This window comes from Phyllostomus discolor, chromosome 3, assembly GCF_004126475.2.
Source record: "Phyllostomus discolor isolate MPI-MPIP mPhyDis1 chromosome 3, mPhyDis1.pri.v3, whole genome shotgun sequence".
Lineage (NCBI taxonomy): Eukaryota > Metazoa > Chordata > Mammalia > Chiroptera > Phyllostomidae > Phyllostomus > Phyllostomus discolor.
In genome coordinates, this window is record NC_040905.2 from 128,338,450 (window position 1) to 128,353,353 (window position 14,904).

The window sequence follows — 14,904 nt, forward strand, 5'->3', positions numbered from 1 at the left end:
ACAATTAAAAGTAAGTAATTAGCATTCTTTAGATTGACAAAATTATGAATATACTTCATAATTTTCAGTCTTTTTTTCCATTGACAAATACACTCACATTTTAAAAGTATTTTTATTGATTATGCTATTACAGTTTTCCCAATTTTTTCCACTTTATACCCACTCCACGATGCCCCACCAACCCTCCAGCATTCCAATCCCCCCCCCCCCCAGTTTATGTCCATGGGTTGTATGTATAAATTCTTTGAGTCCTCTGTTTCCTATACGATTTTTATCTCTCCCCATCTATTTTATGCCTATCAATTATGCTTCTTCCTCCTTGTATCTTTTCCCCCTATTTCTTCCTTCTCCCTCCCCACTGAACTCCCTCTGTGTGATATCCATTCCTCTGATTCTGTTCCTGTTCTGGTTGTTTGCTTAGTTTTTGTTTACATCGTTTTTCTTTTTTTTTTTTTGTAAGTTTCATTTGTTGATAGTTGTGAGTTTGTTGTGATTTTTTGTTCATAGTTTTTGATCTTCTTCAATTTCTTAGATAAGTTCCTTTAACATGTCATATAATAAGGGCTTGATGATGATGAACTCCTTAAGCTTGACCTTATCTGGGAAGCACTTTATCCGCCCTTCCATTCTAAATGAAAACTTTGCTGGATAGAGAAGTCTTGGATGTAGTTCCTTGTCTTTCATTACTTGGAATGCTTCTTTCCAGCCCCTTCTTGCCTGTATGATTTCTTTTGAGAAATCAGCTGATAGCCTTATGGGAACTCTTTTGTAGGTAACTGTCTCCATATCTCTTGCTGCTTTTAGGATTTTCTCTTTGTCTTTAATCTTGAGTAACTTAATGATGATGTGCCTTGGAGTGTTCCTCTTTGGGTCCAACTTCTTTGGGACTCTCTGGGCTTCCTGGACTTCCTGGAAGTCTATTTTCTTCACCAGATTGGGGAAGTTTTCCTTCATTATTTATTCAAATAAGTTTTCAATTTCTTGCTGCTGTTCTTCTCCTTTTGGCACCCCTATAATTTGGATATTGGAATGTTTCAGATTGTCTCAGAGAATCCTCAGCTACTCTTCATTGTTTTTGGATTCTTGTTTCTTCATTCTGATCCAGTTGGATGTTTATTCTTCCTTTTGTTCCAAATCATTGCTTTGAATCCTGGTTTTCTTCTTGTCACTGTTGGTTCTTTGAATATTTTGCTTTATTTCATTTTGGGTATCATTTGTTTGTTCTTTCATTTTTTGACCAATCTCAGTCAGTTCTGTGAGCATTTTGATTATTAAGGCTTTAAATTCCCCATCAGATAAATTGGTAATCTCCTCATTGCTTATTTCTCTTTCTGAGGTTTTGCTGTGTTTTTATTTGAGCCATATTTTTTTGTCTTGGTGCACCTCATAAAGTTGTTAGGGGCAGGGCCTTAGGTATTCACCCAGGCAGAGCAACCCTCTTTGCTGTGCTGCCAGTCTGGTTGTTCTGATTGTTTTTTTTTTAATTCCTTGGTTGTCAGAGTTCCATGCAGTTTGGTTTTCTGGTGATTTTGGTTGTTACTGTTTTTAGACTGGTTGTTATCCTCTTTTGATTGTGCAAGGAAGCAAAGGGTTTCTACCTACGCCTATATCTTGGCCAGAACTCCCACACTCACGTTTTTTATTTTTGGTGGTTACTGCATTCCTTTAGTGTGCTCAAAAGTAAACTGTTTCATTATCTAGTGTCCTTGACAGCTTATGCAGAGGCCGAAGAAGAGGAGGGGAGATATCAGCCTTCGGCTTGTTCTCAAAACTGAAGCTCCTGGGCCTGCAGAAGGAGAATTCAGGTTATTTAAAAGACACTTTTTCCCCCTTTTCTTCCTGAGTTTTACTGTCTGAGAGGAGAGTGAAATGTTTTTCCCTTTTTAAACTATCATTTTAAATCCTTTCTGAGCTGAATCGATATGATGTAGCTACATGAATGCTTACACATTAGAGCTGTTGCCCCTTTCACTAGACTTTGGCAAAAGAATTTGAGATCAAGACTGAGCCGTTCTTTTCAAAACAGAAATAAGAATAAAATCTGAAGCAAAGACAAAGTTTCAAGGAGGGATTTAGAATCTTATTTCCTCACTTTTCTAACTTACTTGCTTTCTCTCTAACTGCCTTGGTTTTGCTTCAGTGGCTTCTTCCTTTACCCAAGGCAGGTCCTCTGCTGCCTTTAAAAGTTCTACAGGGTGCACAGGAATGTTGGGGGTGTACCCCCTGTACTGGTGTATTATCCTGTGATTCCTCCCAGTGACTGCTCTGGGATTCCTTTTACCATTCTCAGGATTCCCTTCACTGTTCCTTGGATTCCCCCTGGGGATCCCTGACTCAGCATGTTAGTACACTGGGTTGACTCAACGGGGGTATTTTCCAGAATATCCTTTTCATGAAGCCAGTTGTAACATAGGAGATCCAAGCTGGGGAGGTGCTTAAGTGTTCATGATATTCTGGCAGAAAAGAAAACACACCTGGAGATGTGTTTTTTTCTCCACACATGTGGACATGCCATTTATTCACATTATAGGAATGTGCATCAATGGTGGGGGATCACTGTGAGAGAAACCACACCCTGCCTCCAGCATTGGTGCTACTTCTAGGGTAAGGGGGGAGCAATGGCAGCAGGGAGGGAGCTGTGGTAGTGTGTGCAAATGCTACAGGGTTGTGATAAACATAGGGGCCTTGAGAAGGCTGGACTCCAGATACAGGCTCTTTTCCTCACTCCTTATGGCTGCTGTCCAGGGAGCCACCTGTTCTCTGAAGTGGAGGGGTCGTGTCTTGGGCTATTCCACAGGATGAAAGCTTTTGGAAGGACTGGCTATTTTTTCTGCTTAAACCTTGGCTGATAGGATAGTCATCCCTCAAAAATAAAAATTATATTTTAAAGAAAAAATGAGGCTTTGCAAAGATGAGAAATGTAGGTTTACATTAATGTATTGAAAACTATGCTTTTGGAGAAAAAAACTGTAGCCTCCAGGGCGATGGCAGTGTTAATGAAAAAGTAGTCAGTCAACTACTGTATTGCCAGACACTGTTAAGATTATCCCCCAAAATTCTTACCTCAGAAAAGAATACTTTTAGAAGAAGCATTCCTTTTTTCCATTTAAAAATGTTTTCGCCCCGGCTGGCATAGCTCAGTGGATTGAGTGCGGGCTGCGAACCAAAGTGTCGCAGGTTCGATTCCCAGCCAGGGTACATGTCTGGGTTGCAGGCCATGATCCCCAGCAACCACACATTGATATTTCTCTCTCTCTCTCTCTCTCTCTCTCTCTCCCTCCCTTCCCTCTCTAAAAATAAATAAATAAAATAAAATAAAATCTTTAAAAAATTTTTTTTTCAAGTACAGTTGACATTCAATATTATATTAGTTTTAGATGTATAACCTATTGATTAGATATTGATAGAACTTATGAAATGATCATCCCAATAAGCCTAGTATCCATCTGACATCATATATAGTTATTATAATATTATTGACTATATTTCCTATGCTAATCTTCACATCCTTGTGACTGTTTTATAATTCAAAATTTGTATTTCTTAATCCCATCCTCCAATACCCCTGCTTTAGGGACAATGATCAATTTATTTACTGTATCTATGAGTTTGTTTCTGTATTGTTAGTTCCTTTATTTTGTTTTGTAGATTCCAAATATAACAAAATTCATATGGTAATTACCTTTCTCTTTCTGACTTATTTCACTTACCATTCTACTTTCTAGGTTCATCATGTTGTTGCAAATGGCAAGATTTCACTCTTTTTCATGGCCAAACAATATTCCATTGTATATATGTACCACTTTTTCTTTTCTTTTCTTTTTTTTAAATTTTATTTTAATCATTGTTCAAGTACAGTTTTCTCCCACTTACTCCCATTCCAGCCCACCCACCCAACCCTCCCCTCTTCCCCACCATTACCCCCCACCCCCAGTTTTTGTCCATGTGTCCTCCAAATTTGTTCCTGTAAACCCTACCCATTCCCCCCTGAAATTCCCTCTTCTCTCCCCTCTGGTCACTTTCATTCTGTCCCCTATTTCAGTGTCTTTGGTTATATTTTGCTTGTTTCTTTGTTTTGTTGTTTAGGTTCCTGTTAAAGGTGAGATCACGTGGTATTTGTCTTTCACTGCCTGGCTTGTTTCATTTAGAATAATGCTTTCCAGCTCCATCCACGCTGTTGCAAAGGGTATGAGCTCCTTCTTTCTTTCTGCTTCATAGAATTCCATTGTGTAAATGTACCATAGTTTTTTGATCCATTCATTTACTGATGGGCATCTAGGTTGCTTCCAGCACCTAGCTATTGTAAATTGTGCTGCTATGAACATCGGGGTGCAAATGTTCTTTTGCATTGGTGTTTCAGTGTTCTTAGGATATAGTCCCAGCAGTGGAATCGCAGGGTCAAAAGGCAGATCCATTTTGAGTTTTCTGAGGAAGTTCCATACTGCTTTCCATAGTGGTTGTACCAGTCTACAGTCCCACCAACAGTGCACTAGGGTCCCCTTTTCTCCACAACCTCTCCAACACTTGTTGTTTGTTGCTTTGTTTATGATGGCCATTCTGACTGGTGTGAAGTGGTATCTCATTGTGGTTTTAATCTGCATCTCTCTGATAGCTAGTGATATTGAACATCGTTTCATGTGTCTTTGGATTTTCTGTATGTCCTCTTTGGAGAAGTGTCTGTTCAAGTCCTTTGCCCATTTTTTAATTGTGTTGCTTGTCTTCTTAGAGTGGAGTCGTGTAAGTTCTTTATATATTTTGGAGATTAAACCCTTGTCTGAGGTATCATTGGCAAATATGTTTTCCCATATAGTTGGTTCTCTTTTTATTTTGATACTGTTTTCTTTAGCTGTGCAAAAGCTTTTAATTTTGATGAGGTCCCATTTGTTTATTCTTTCCTTTATGTCCCTTGCTCTAGGAGACAAGTCAGTAAAAAAGTTTCTGCGTGAAATATCTGAGATTTTCCTACCTACATTCTCTTCTAGGACTTTAATGGTGTCACGTTTTATATTTAAGTCGTTTATCCACTTTGAATCTATTTTTGTATAAGGTGTAAGTTGGTGCTCGAGTTTTGTTTTTTTGCACGTAGCTGTCCAGTTCTCCCAACACCATTTATTGAAGAGGCTATTTTTATTCCATTTTATGTTGCTGCTTCCTTTGTCAAATGTTAATTGACCATAGAGACTTGGGTTTATTTCTGGGCTCTCTGTTCTGTTCCATTGGTCCATGTGCCTGTTTTTATGCCAGTACCAGACAGTTTTGATTACAGTGGCCTTGTAGTATAGTTTAGTGCCAGGTATTGTGATCCCTCCTACTTTACTCTTCTTTCTCAAAATTGCAGCAGCTATTCAGAGTCGTTTATAATTCCATATAAATTGTTGAAGTGTTTGTTCTATGTCTGTGAAATAAGCCATTGGTACTTTAACAGGTATTGCACTTTTTCTTTATCCAATCATTTCTCTAGGGATACTTATGTTGCCTTATAGCTTGGCTACTCTACATAATGCTGCAGTAAACAAAGGGGTACATATATCTTTTTTAAGTAGTGTTTTATATTTCTTCAATAAATACTCAGAAGTGGAATTGCTGGTTCATATGGCAGTTGTATTTTTAATTTCTTGAGGAACTTCCATACTGTTTTCCACAATGGCTGTACCAATTTACAATCCAAGCAATAGTGCATAAGTGTTCCCTTTTTTCCACATCCTTTTTAATAATTGTTTTGTGTTGATTTGTTGATTATAGCCATATGACAGATGTGAGGTAATGTCCATTGAGGTTTAAAGTTACATTTCTTTGATGATTAGTGATGTTGGGTATCTTTTCATGTGCCTATTAACCATCCCTATGTCCTTTGAGGAAATGTTTATTCAGGTCCTCTGCCTATTTTTTTAATCAGGTTTTTTTTTTTTTTTTGGCATTAAGTTGTATGAGTTCCTTATATACAAGGGTGGGCAAAAGCAGGTTTACATCTGTGAGTATATAAAACACAGAATTTATTTTTGTGTTATTTATTAATTATTGTATTATTTATTTGTGTTACAACTGTAAACCTACTTTTGACCACCCCTGAATTTTAGATATTAACCCCTCATTGGATGTATCATTGATGAATATCTTCTCCCATTCAGAAGGTTGTCTTTTCTTTTGTTCTTGGTTTGCTTCACTGTTCAAAAACTTTTTAGTTTGAAGTAGCTCTATTTGTTTACTTTTGTTTGTTTAATTTGCCTTAAAAAAGTATTATGAGAGGAACAAGATAGCAATGAGGTAGGTGGGAGCAGTGCCCAGTTCTCCCTGTGCCCAGCCGGAACACCTAGCCAATCTTCTGAGGAATAGAGTGAGTAGACAATGGAATCCCAGCTTATATGAAGTTTGGAGGCAAAAAATTGCCAAGGATATTGAAAAACAGATGATGAGGAGATTGCACTGGGATGGTAAGGTCCCTGGGATCTGCACAGGGACCTAGGCCACTATAGCCCCTGGCCTGGTGCTTGCTGCAGGATACAGGGAGGAGAGTCAGATCACCAGCTCCCTCCCCTACCAGAGCAGGGAAGGAAGCCTGGTACCAGGAGGGACCTGGATGCTGGAAGTCACTGGGGGGAATAGAGACAAAGTGGAAGACACACAGAGGCAGTACACATCTACTGGAACTGTGGGCATTGGCACCAGAGAAATTGAGGTGCTCGGCGACATCTGGAGAAGGGAAGAGTTGGGCCATGTCAGACCCTGATGTGGGTAGTCTCCAGACTGGTTGTAAGACTGAGCTGTGAGAAAAGCGGTGCACTTGTTAAGAACAGTGGGCATCTGCTTTGTAAGGAACACATGAGCAGAAGCTGGCTCAACCCAAGGGTGATTTGAGCTGCATGCTTGGGCCTGACCCGCACTGTGTGTCCAGAGACTGAGTGGCTGATCGGAGCTCTGCACCTGGGCTTGACTCCCACTGCGTGCCCAGAGACAGAGTGGCTGATTTGAGCCTGGAAGCTCACAGAAGACCTGGGCTGGAGGCTGGGAAACTGTGAATATTGCAGCCCAGACCTGGTCCCCATCCTGCAAAACCATATGAAGGGAAAAGAACAAACCCAGCCTGGCTCTTCCTGTGTCATCCAAGAAGATCACCAGAACCGGCTCAACCAGTTTAAAGTCAGGAGAAGGCTTATTTTTTTTCTTTCTTTCTTGTCTCTTTTTCTTCTTTTTTTCTCCCCAAGGGAGACAATAAAATGTGGAGTTATGAAAGGTCTAGAGACAGATCCAAAGGGGGAGCACAAGGAGAATCCCCAAAATTGAGAAACTAAGATCACTTTGCTGTCCCATAGAACTGGCATTTGATTGTTTATGTGTATTATTATTACTATTTTCATTATTTTCTACTTTTATTAGTATTTTAAATTTCTCTTTATGTTTAGTTTTCCTCCTTTTATTTCTCTGTTTAATTGCATTGTTTGACTGGTTTTCCTTATTGTCTCTTCATTCTATTTTAATTTTTCTCCTTTCACTTCACTTATGTTCCAATAACACAACTCTTGATTGGGTACTTTTTATTCTGGTTACCAAACCACATATTTCTTGTCATATTATTGCTGTTCCAGTACTATTATAAATAACTGTTGTTCCATACAATTGTACATACTACACAGCAACCCTCTCTGATGTTAGCTCACTTCATTTTATTCCTGAGCATTATTATTTTTGTGGTTAACTCTATTCTCTGGCACACTACATCTACTTTCTATCTTATACTCTCACTATATCTCATCATCTAACTTTGCACAAGTACTCTGTTTTGTGGATTCAGCTCACAATCCTCCTCTCCTATAACAAGAGACTTAGCGCTCACCTTTTTTTTCTCTTTTTTATTTTAATTGTTGTTCAAGTACAGTTTTCTGTCTTTTACTCCCATCCTAGACCAGCCTCCCCACCTCCCTCCCATTTTCACCCATCTCTACTTTTTGTCCATGTGTCCTTTAACCTTGATCCTGCAAACCATTCCCCTTTTCGCCTAAAATTCCTTCCCCTCTTCTCTCTGGTCACTGTCAGCCTGTTCTTTATTTCAGTGTCTTTGGTTATATTTTTCTTGTTTGTTTGTTTGTTTTGTCATTTAGGTTCCTGTTAAAGATAAGATCATGTGGTATTTGTCTTTCACTGCCTGGCTTATTTCGCTTAGCATAATGCTTTCCAGTTCCATCCATGCTGTAGCAAAGTGGGGAGGGAGCTCCTTCTTTCTTTCTGCTGCATAGAATTCCATTGTATAAATGTACCATAATTTTTTGATCCATTCATTTACTGATGAGCACTTAGGTTACTTCCAGCAATTGGGTAATATAAGTCGTGCTGCTTTGAACATTGGGGTGCATAGGTACTTTCAGATTGATGTTTCAGGGTTCTTAGGATGTAATCATAGCAGTGGAATAGCCAGGTCAAAAGGAAGATCCATTTTTAGTCTTCTGAGGAAATTCCATACTGTTTTCCATAGTGGTTGAACCAGTCTGCAATCCCACCAACAGTGCACTCGGGTCCCCTTTTCTCCACAACCTCTCTAACACTTATTGTTTGTTGCTTTGTTTATGATGGCCATTCTGACCGGTGTGAAGTGGTATGTCATTGTGATTTTAATTTGCATCTCTCTGATAGCTAGTGATATTGAGTATCTTTTCATGTGTCCCTGGATCCTCTGTCTGTCTTCCTTGGGGAAATGTCTGTTCAAGTTCTTTGCCCATTTTTTAATTGGGTTGCTTGTCTTAGAGTAGAGACATGTGAGTTCTTTATATATTTTGGAGATCAAACTCTTGTCTGAGGTGTCATTGGCAAATATGTTTTCCCATATGGTGGGTTCTCTTTTTATTTGAATACTGTTTTCCTTAGCTATGCAGAAGATTTTTATTTTGATGAGATCCCATTTGTTTATTCTATCCTTTATGTCCCTTGCTCTAGGGGACATATCAGTGAAAATGTTGCTTTGTGAAATATCTGAGATTTTCCTGCCTATGTTCTCCTCCAGGACTTTAATGGTGTCATGGATTATATTTAAATCTTTTATCCACCTTGAATTTATTTTTGTATAAGGTGTAAGTTGGTGCTCGAGTTTCACTTTTTTGCACATAGCTGTCCAGTTCTCCCAACACCATTTGTTGAAGAGGCTATTTTTACTACGTTTTATGCTGCTGCCTTCTTTGTCAAATATTAATTTACTGTTGAGACTTGGGTTTATTTCTGGGCACTCTGTTCTGTTCCATTGGTCCATGTGCTTGTTTTTATTCCAGTACCAGGCTGTTTTGAATACAGTGGCCTTGTAATACAGTTTGGTATCAGGTATTGTGATCCCTCCTACTTTACTCTTCTTTCTCAAAATTGCAGCAGCTATTTGGGGTCCTTTATGATTTCATATAAATTTTTGAAGTGTTTGTTCTATGTCTGTGAAATATGCCATTGGTCTTTTAATAGGCATTGTATTGAATCTGTGAATTGCTTTGGGTAGTATGAACATTATGATGATGCTAATTGTTCTGATCCATGAACATGGTATATGTTTCCATTTGTTTGTGTCTTCCTTGATTTCTTTCTTCAGTGTTGTGTAGTTTTCTAAATACAGGTCTTTTACCTCTTTGGTTAGGTTTATTCCTAGGTATTTTATTTTTATTGTTGCTATATAAAATGGGATTTTTTTTCTTGATTTCTGCTTCTGCCATTTCATTGTTGGTATACAAAAATGCTTTTGATTTCTGGATATTGACTTTTTATCCTCCTGTTTTGCCAAATTCATTTATTAGGTCAAGCAGTTTTTTGGCCGAGTCTATAGGATTTTCTGTGTACACTAACATGGCATCTGCAAACAATGACAGTTTTGTTTCCTCCTTTTCAATTTGGATGCCTTTATTTCCTTTTCTTGTCTGATCACTGTGGCTAAAACTTCCAATAGTATATTGAATAAAAGTGGTGAAAGTGGACAGCCTTGTCTTGTTCCTGGTCTTACTGGAAAAGAGTTTAATTTTTTCCCATTGAGTATGATGTTGGCTGTAGGTCTCTCATATGTGGTCTTTATTTGGCTGAGGAATGCTCCCTCTATTTTCACTTTGCTGAGTGTTTTAATCATAAATGGGTGCTCTACCTGATCAAATGCTTTTTCCATATCTATTGATATGATCATGTGATTTTGTCCTTGCTTTTGTTTATGTGATGTATTACATTTACTGATTGGGGAATATTGTACCATCCTTGCATCCCTGCGATGAATCCCACTCGGTCATGGTGTATGATCTTTTTAATGTATTGTTGGATGTGGTTTGCCAATATTTTGTTGAGGATTTTAGCATCTATGTTCATCAGTGATATCGGCCTGAAGTTTTCTTTCTTTCTTGTGTCTTTATCTGTTTTTTGGGGGGGGACGGGCGAGGGGAATAGGATGATACTGGCTTCATAAAAAGAGTTTGGGAGTCTTTTGTCTTCTTGGATTTTTTGGAATATTCTTTGAAGAATAGGGGTTAGCTCTTCCGTACATGCGTTGTAGAATTCTCCTGTGAAACCGTCTGTTCCAGGGCTTTTGTGTGCCCGGATTTTTTGATAACTACTTGAATTTCACCATGTGTTATTGGTCTGTTCTGGTTCTTCAATGAGTTTTGAAAGATTATACTTTTCTCTAAATTTGTTGGCATACAGTGGTTTGCAGTAAGTTCTTCCAATCCTTTGTATTTCTGTGGTATCAGTTATAATCTCTCCTCTTTCATTTCTGTTTGTACTTATTTGGGTCTTCCCTCTTTTTTTCTTGATGAGTCTGCTTAAAGGCTTGTCGATTTTGTTTATCTTTTCAAAGAACCAGCTCCTGGATTCATTGATACTTAGAATTGTTTCTTTAGTCTCTGTGTTTTTTAAGTCTTCTCTGATTTTGGTTATTTCCTTCCTTCTACTTACTCTGGCTGTCTTTGCTGTTGTTTCTTGAGTTCTTGTACGTGTAGGGTTAGGTTGTTTGTTTGAAATGTTTCTATCTTTTTTAGGTAGGCCCTTATTGCTATGAATTTCCCCCTCAGGACTGTCTTTGCTGTGTTCCATAAATTCTGGGTTGTTTTGTGTTCATTTTCCTTTGTGTCTAGAAACTTTTTGATTTCTTTCTAATTTCATGCTTGACTCATTCATTGTTAAGTAGCATGCTATTTGATCTCCATGATTTTGAGTGTTTTGGGTTTTTTCTCTTGGAGTTGGTTCCTACTTTCAGTCCCTTGTGGTAGAAGAAAATCCTTGGTATGTTTTCAATTTTCTTGAATTGTTGAGGCTTGTTTTGTGTCCTGTCATGTAGTCCATCTTTGAAAATGTTCCATATGCATTTGTAAAGAATGTGTACTTAGATCCTTTGGGATGAAAGTCTCTCTATATATCAGTTAAGTTCATTTCATCTAGGGCATTGTTCAATACCACAATATCTTTGTTGATATTTTGTTTGGAAGATATGCCCATTTTCCATAGCGGGGTGTTAAAATCCCCTACTATAATTGTGTTGCTGTCAATGTCTTTCTTGAAGTCCTCTTTATGTATTTGGGTGCTCCTATGTTCAGTGCATATATATTTACAATGTTTATATCTTCTTGGTGGATTATTCCCTTGAGTATTATGAAGTCATAATACTTCATGGGAAGTATTCTTTTATGGTTCTTTTTGGGAGTCTGTTTGGGAGTCTGAGTATTGCTGCCACAGCTTTTTTTCTTTTTTTTCCTGTTCATTTGCTTGGAAAATTTCTTTCCAGCCCTTAACTTTTAGTCTGTGTAGTTTTTTTTTTTTTTTGTCCTAAGGTGGGTCTCTTGTAGGCAGCATATATGTGGGTAATGCTTTGTTATTCATTTAGCTATTTTATGTCTTTTGATTGGAGCATTTAATCCATTTACATTAAGGTTATCATTGATAGGTAGTTATTCATTGCCAATTTCAAACTTGTGTTCCTCTATCTCTTTCTCTTTTCCTTCCTTTCCTTAAAGCAGTCCCTTTAGCATAGCATCTTGCAGAGCTGGTTTGCTAGAATTGTGTTCTTTTAGACCTCTTTTGTCTGGGAGGCTCCTTATCTAACCTTCTATCTCAATTGAGAGGCTTGCTGGTTAAAGTAGCCTTGGTTGCACGCCTCTGGTTCTCATTACTTGGAATATTTCTAGCCATTCTCTTTTTGCTTGGAGCATTTCCATTGAGAAGTCAGCTGCTAATCTTATTGGGGCTCCCTTGTATGTTACTTCCTGTTTCTCTCTTGCTGCCCTTAAGATTCTCTCTTTGTCTTGGAATTTTCCTATTTTAATTATGATGTGTCTTGAAGGTGGCCTCTTTGGGTTCCTCTTGATTGGGACTCTCTGTGTTTCCTGGATTTGTGTGACTTTTTCTCTCATCAAATTAGGGAAGTTTTCCATCATTACTTTTTCAAACAGGTTTTCTATTCCTTGCTCTTCTCTTCTCCTTCAGGTATCTCTATTATATGGAAATTATTACGTTTCATATTGTCCTGAATTTCTCTTAATCTCACTTCATTCTTTCTGAGCCTCTTTTCCTTTTCTTGCTCTTTCTGGGTGTTTTTTTCTACCTTGTCCTCCAGCTCAATGATCCAATCTTCTGCTTCATCAATCCTGCTTTTCATTCCTTGTACTGTGTTCTTCAGTTCAGAAATTGTATTCTTCATTTCCTCCTGGCCCTTGTTGATACTTTCTATTTCCTTTTTCATGTTGATATAGTTTGCAGTGAGTTCATTGTAGTTTCCCTGTAGTTTCTGGTAATTCACTGTCAGGTCATTGAGCTTCCTGATAACCATTGCTTTGAACTCAATATCTGACTTGCCTCTGTTTCATTTAGCATTCTCTTTCTGAGGCTTCCTCCTTTCCCTTTATTTGGGGATTGTTTCTTTGTCTTCCCATTGTTTGTGAGTCTCTTCTTTTTAAATTAATCTGTTCTTGCTCCCTGGGTTTATGGTGTGAACTTCTGTGGTAGAATACCAGTGAGCTTCAGTGGTGCAGTTTCCTCAATCTCCCAAGCTCACTGGTCTTGGGCTGTCATTTAAGTTGGCTCTGTGTTTGTCTTTGGGTTTTGACTGTTGTTGGGTCTTTCTTTGGTCATTCCCTCCCACCAGCTGGTTAAATGAGGGTCCCTCTGTCCACCGCCTCTTGAATTTTGTTGTGGTGGTGAGGGCAGGTTGTGTTGAAGCTGGTTCTTCCATGTGTATAAGGTTTTGAGGATTCTGTCTTGCTCTTGTTCAGTTGTTTGTACTGGGTTCTGTCTCTACTGTTTAGTTGTATTTCCAGATAGGTCCTGGATTGAGGTTTGTGTGGTTTCCACTCCCTCCTTCACCTTCTTCTGTTGTTATGTGTTAGTGGTTCCTTTGTTGTTGGGTTTCCTCTTCCAGTGGGTATCCTGGTGTTCACCGCCTCCGCCTACACTTTTTTTGTGGTCACTTGAAGGGGGAAGGCAAAATGGTTTAAGACAGTAAGAGAGTATTCTATGATATTTACAGTAGCAGCCAGAAGAGAAGAGATAGGAGATCCTTTGGCTAAGTATAGCATTAACCGTGATCTTCCACCCAGCTAGCTGATTTTTAGAAAGGATGGAAAGAATATAAGACTCTTTTTGTGGAAGGAAGGATTGTGAGTTGGATCTAGAGGGCAGTGAGGTTGTGGGAGGTCAGATTCTGAGGTAAGGTGAGAGTAAAGGATAGTAAATAGGTGTAGCGTGTGAGAGAATAGACGTAACCACTACAGTAGTAGAGTTCAGGAAACTGAAGTGGGCTAATATCTGGGAGGGGTGTTGTGAAGTATTTGCAATTGCATGAAACAGCAATTATTTACAACATTATTAGAGGAACAATCATATGATAGAATATGAGATCTAGATAAAAAGAATAGGGAGTATGGAACCTTGAGTAGTGTGCCAATGGGACACAGGTGAGGTGAAGGACAGTACATTAGCAATACACCATAAAAGAGATATCAGGGGAAACCTGTCAGGTGATAGAATAAACCAGCCTAGCAAAGCATACTATACAGAAAAAAGAGAAATACAAAAATACTATTGAAAAAAAGATGTAAGGATAATAGAAAAAGAAAATAATACAAATATGCAATAACTTGCAGGTTCTCTAATAGCAAAATGAAATTTGTCCCACTGTCACAGCTTTTGTGATTCTCCTTCTTTGGATTCAACTCTGGTTTTTTCACAGATCCAGGTTTTTGTCTCACTTGTAGGTATTTAAAAAATATAAATGAAAAATGCAGAGGAAAGAAGGAAGAAGAGATAAAATTAGAGGAAGGGAAGGAGGAAAGAATAAAACAAGAAAGCAGGAACAACAGGAAAAAGAAAAGAGAATACAAATAATAAAAATTAAAAAGTTAAGAATTGTTTAAAAAAATAGAATAGAATGAAAAAGTCTCTGGGTTTCAAAGTGGCCAAACTGGTTTTTCTGGTCTTGTTGGCTGCAGCAGGCTGAGGGGTGATTGGTATGGCTTTTCTTCCTGGATTAGCAGTACCCACTGTCTGGGAAGCTATTGTGTGCCCTGGGCCCTGCACCCTGGGTGTGGGAATCAGGTCTTTCTGCAAGGTTACTGCTGTGGACTGGGGTGCCACGATGCACTCTCAGCCAACCACCTCATTCCTCCTAGAGCTATGGGGGTGCACAGGGTCCTCCACACAAGCACAACCCTCTGTGCAAACTCGGGATCACTGCCCGTCTGGGTGGCAGGGAGGCCTGCGATTGCTGTGGGAGAATTCCCCAAACAGTGTCTGTCTTTTCACTCCTTCCTCTTGAGAAATTCCTCCTATTCAAGCCTGCCACCCCACACCACAGCCTGGCTTCTCAGGCAGCCCAACTCTCCAGCCAGACTGGTGACCATGGGGGTCAGGGCCTGTTGTGGGACACTACCCCACTGGTGTCCACAGACTCTGAGGGTGCTCACAGCCCTT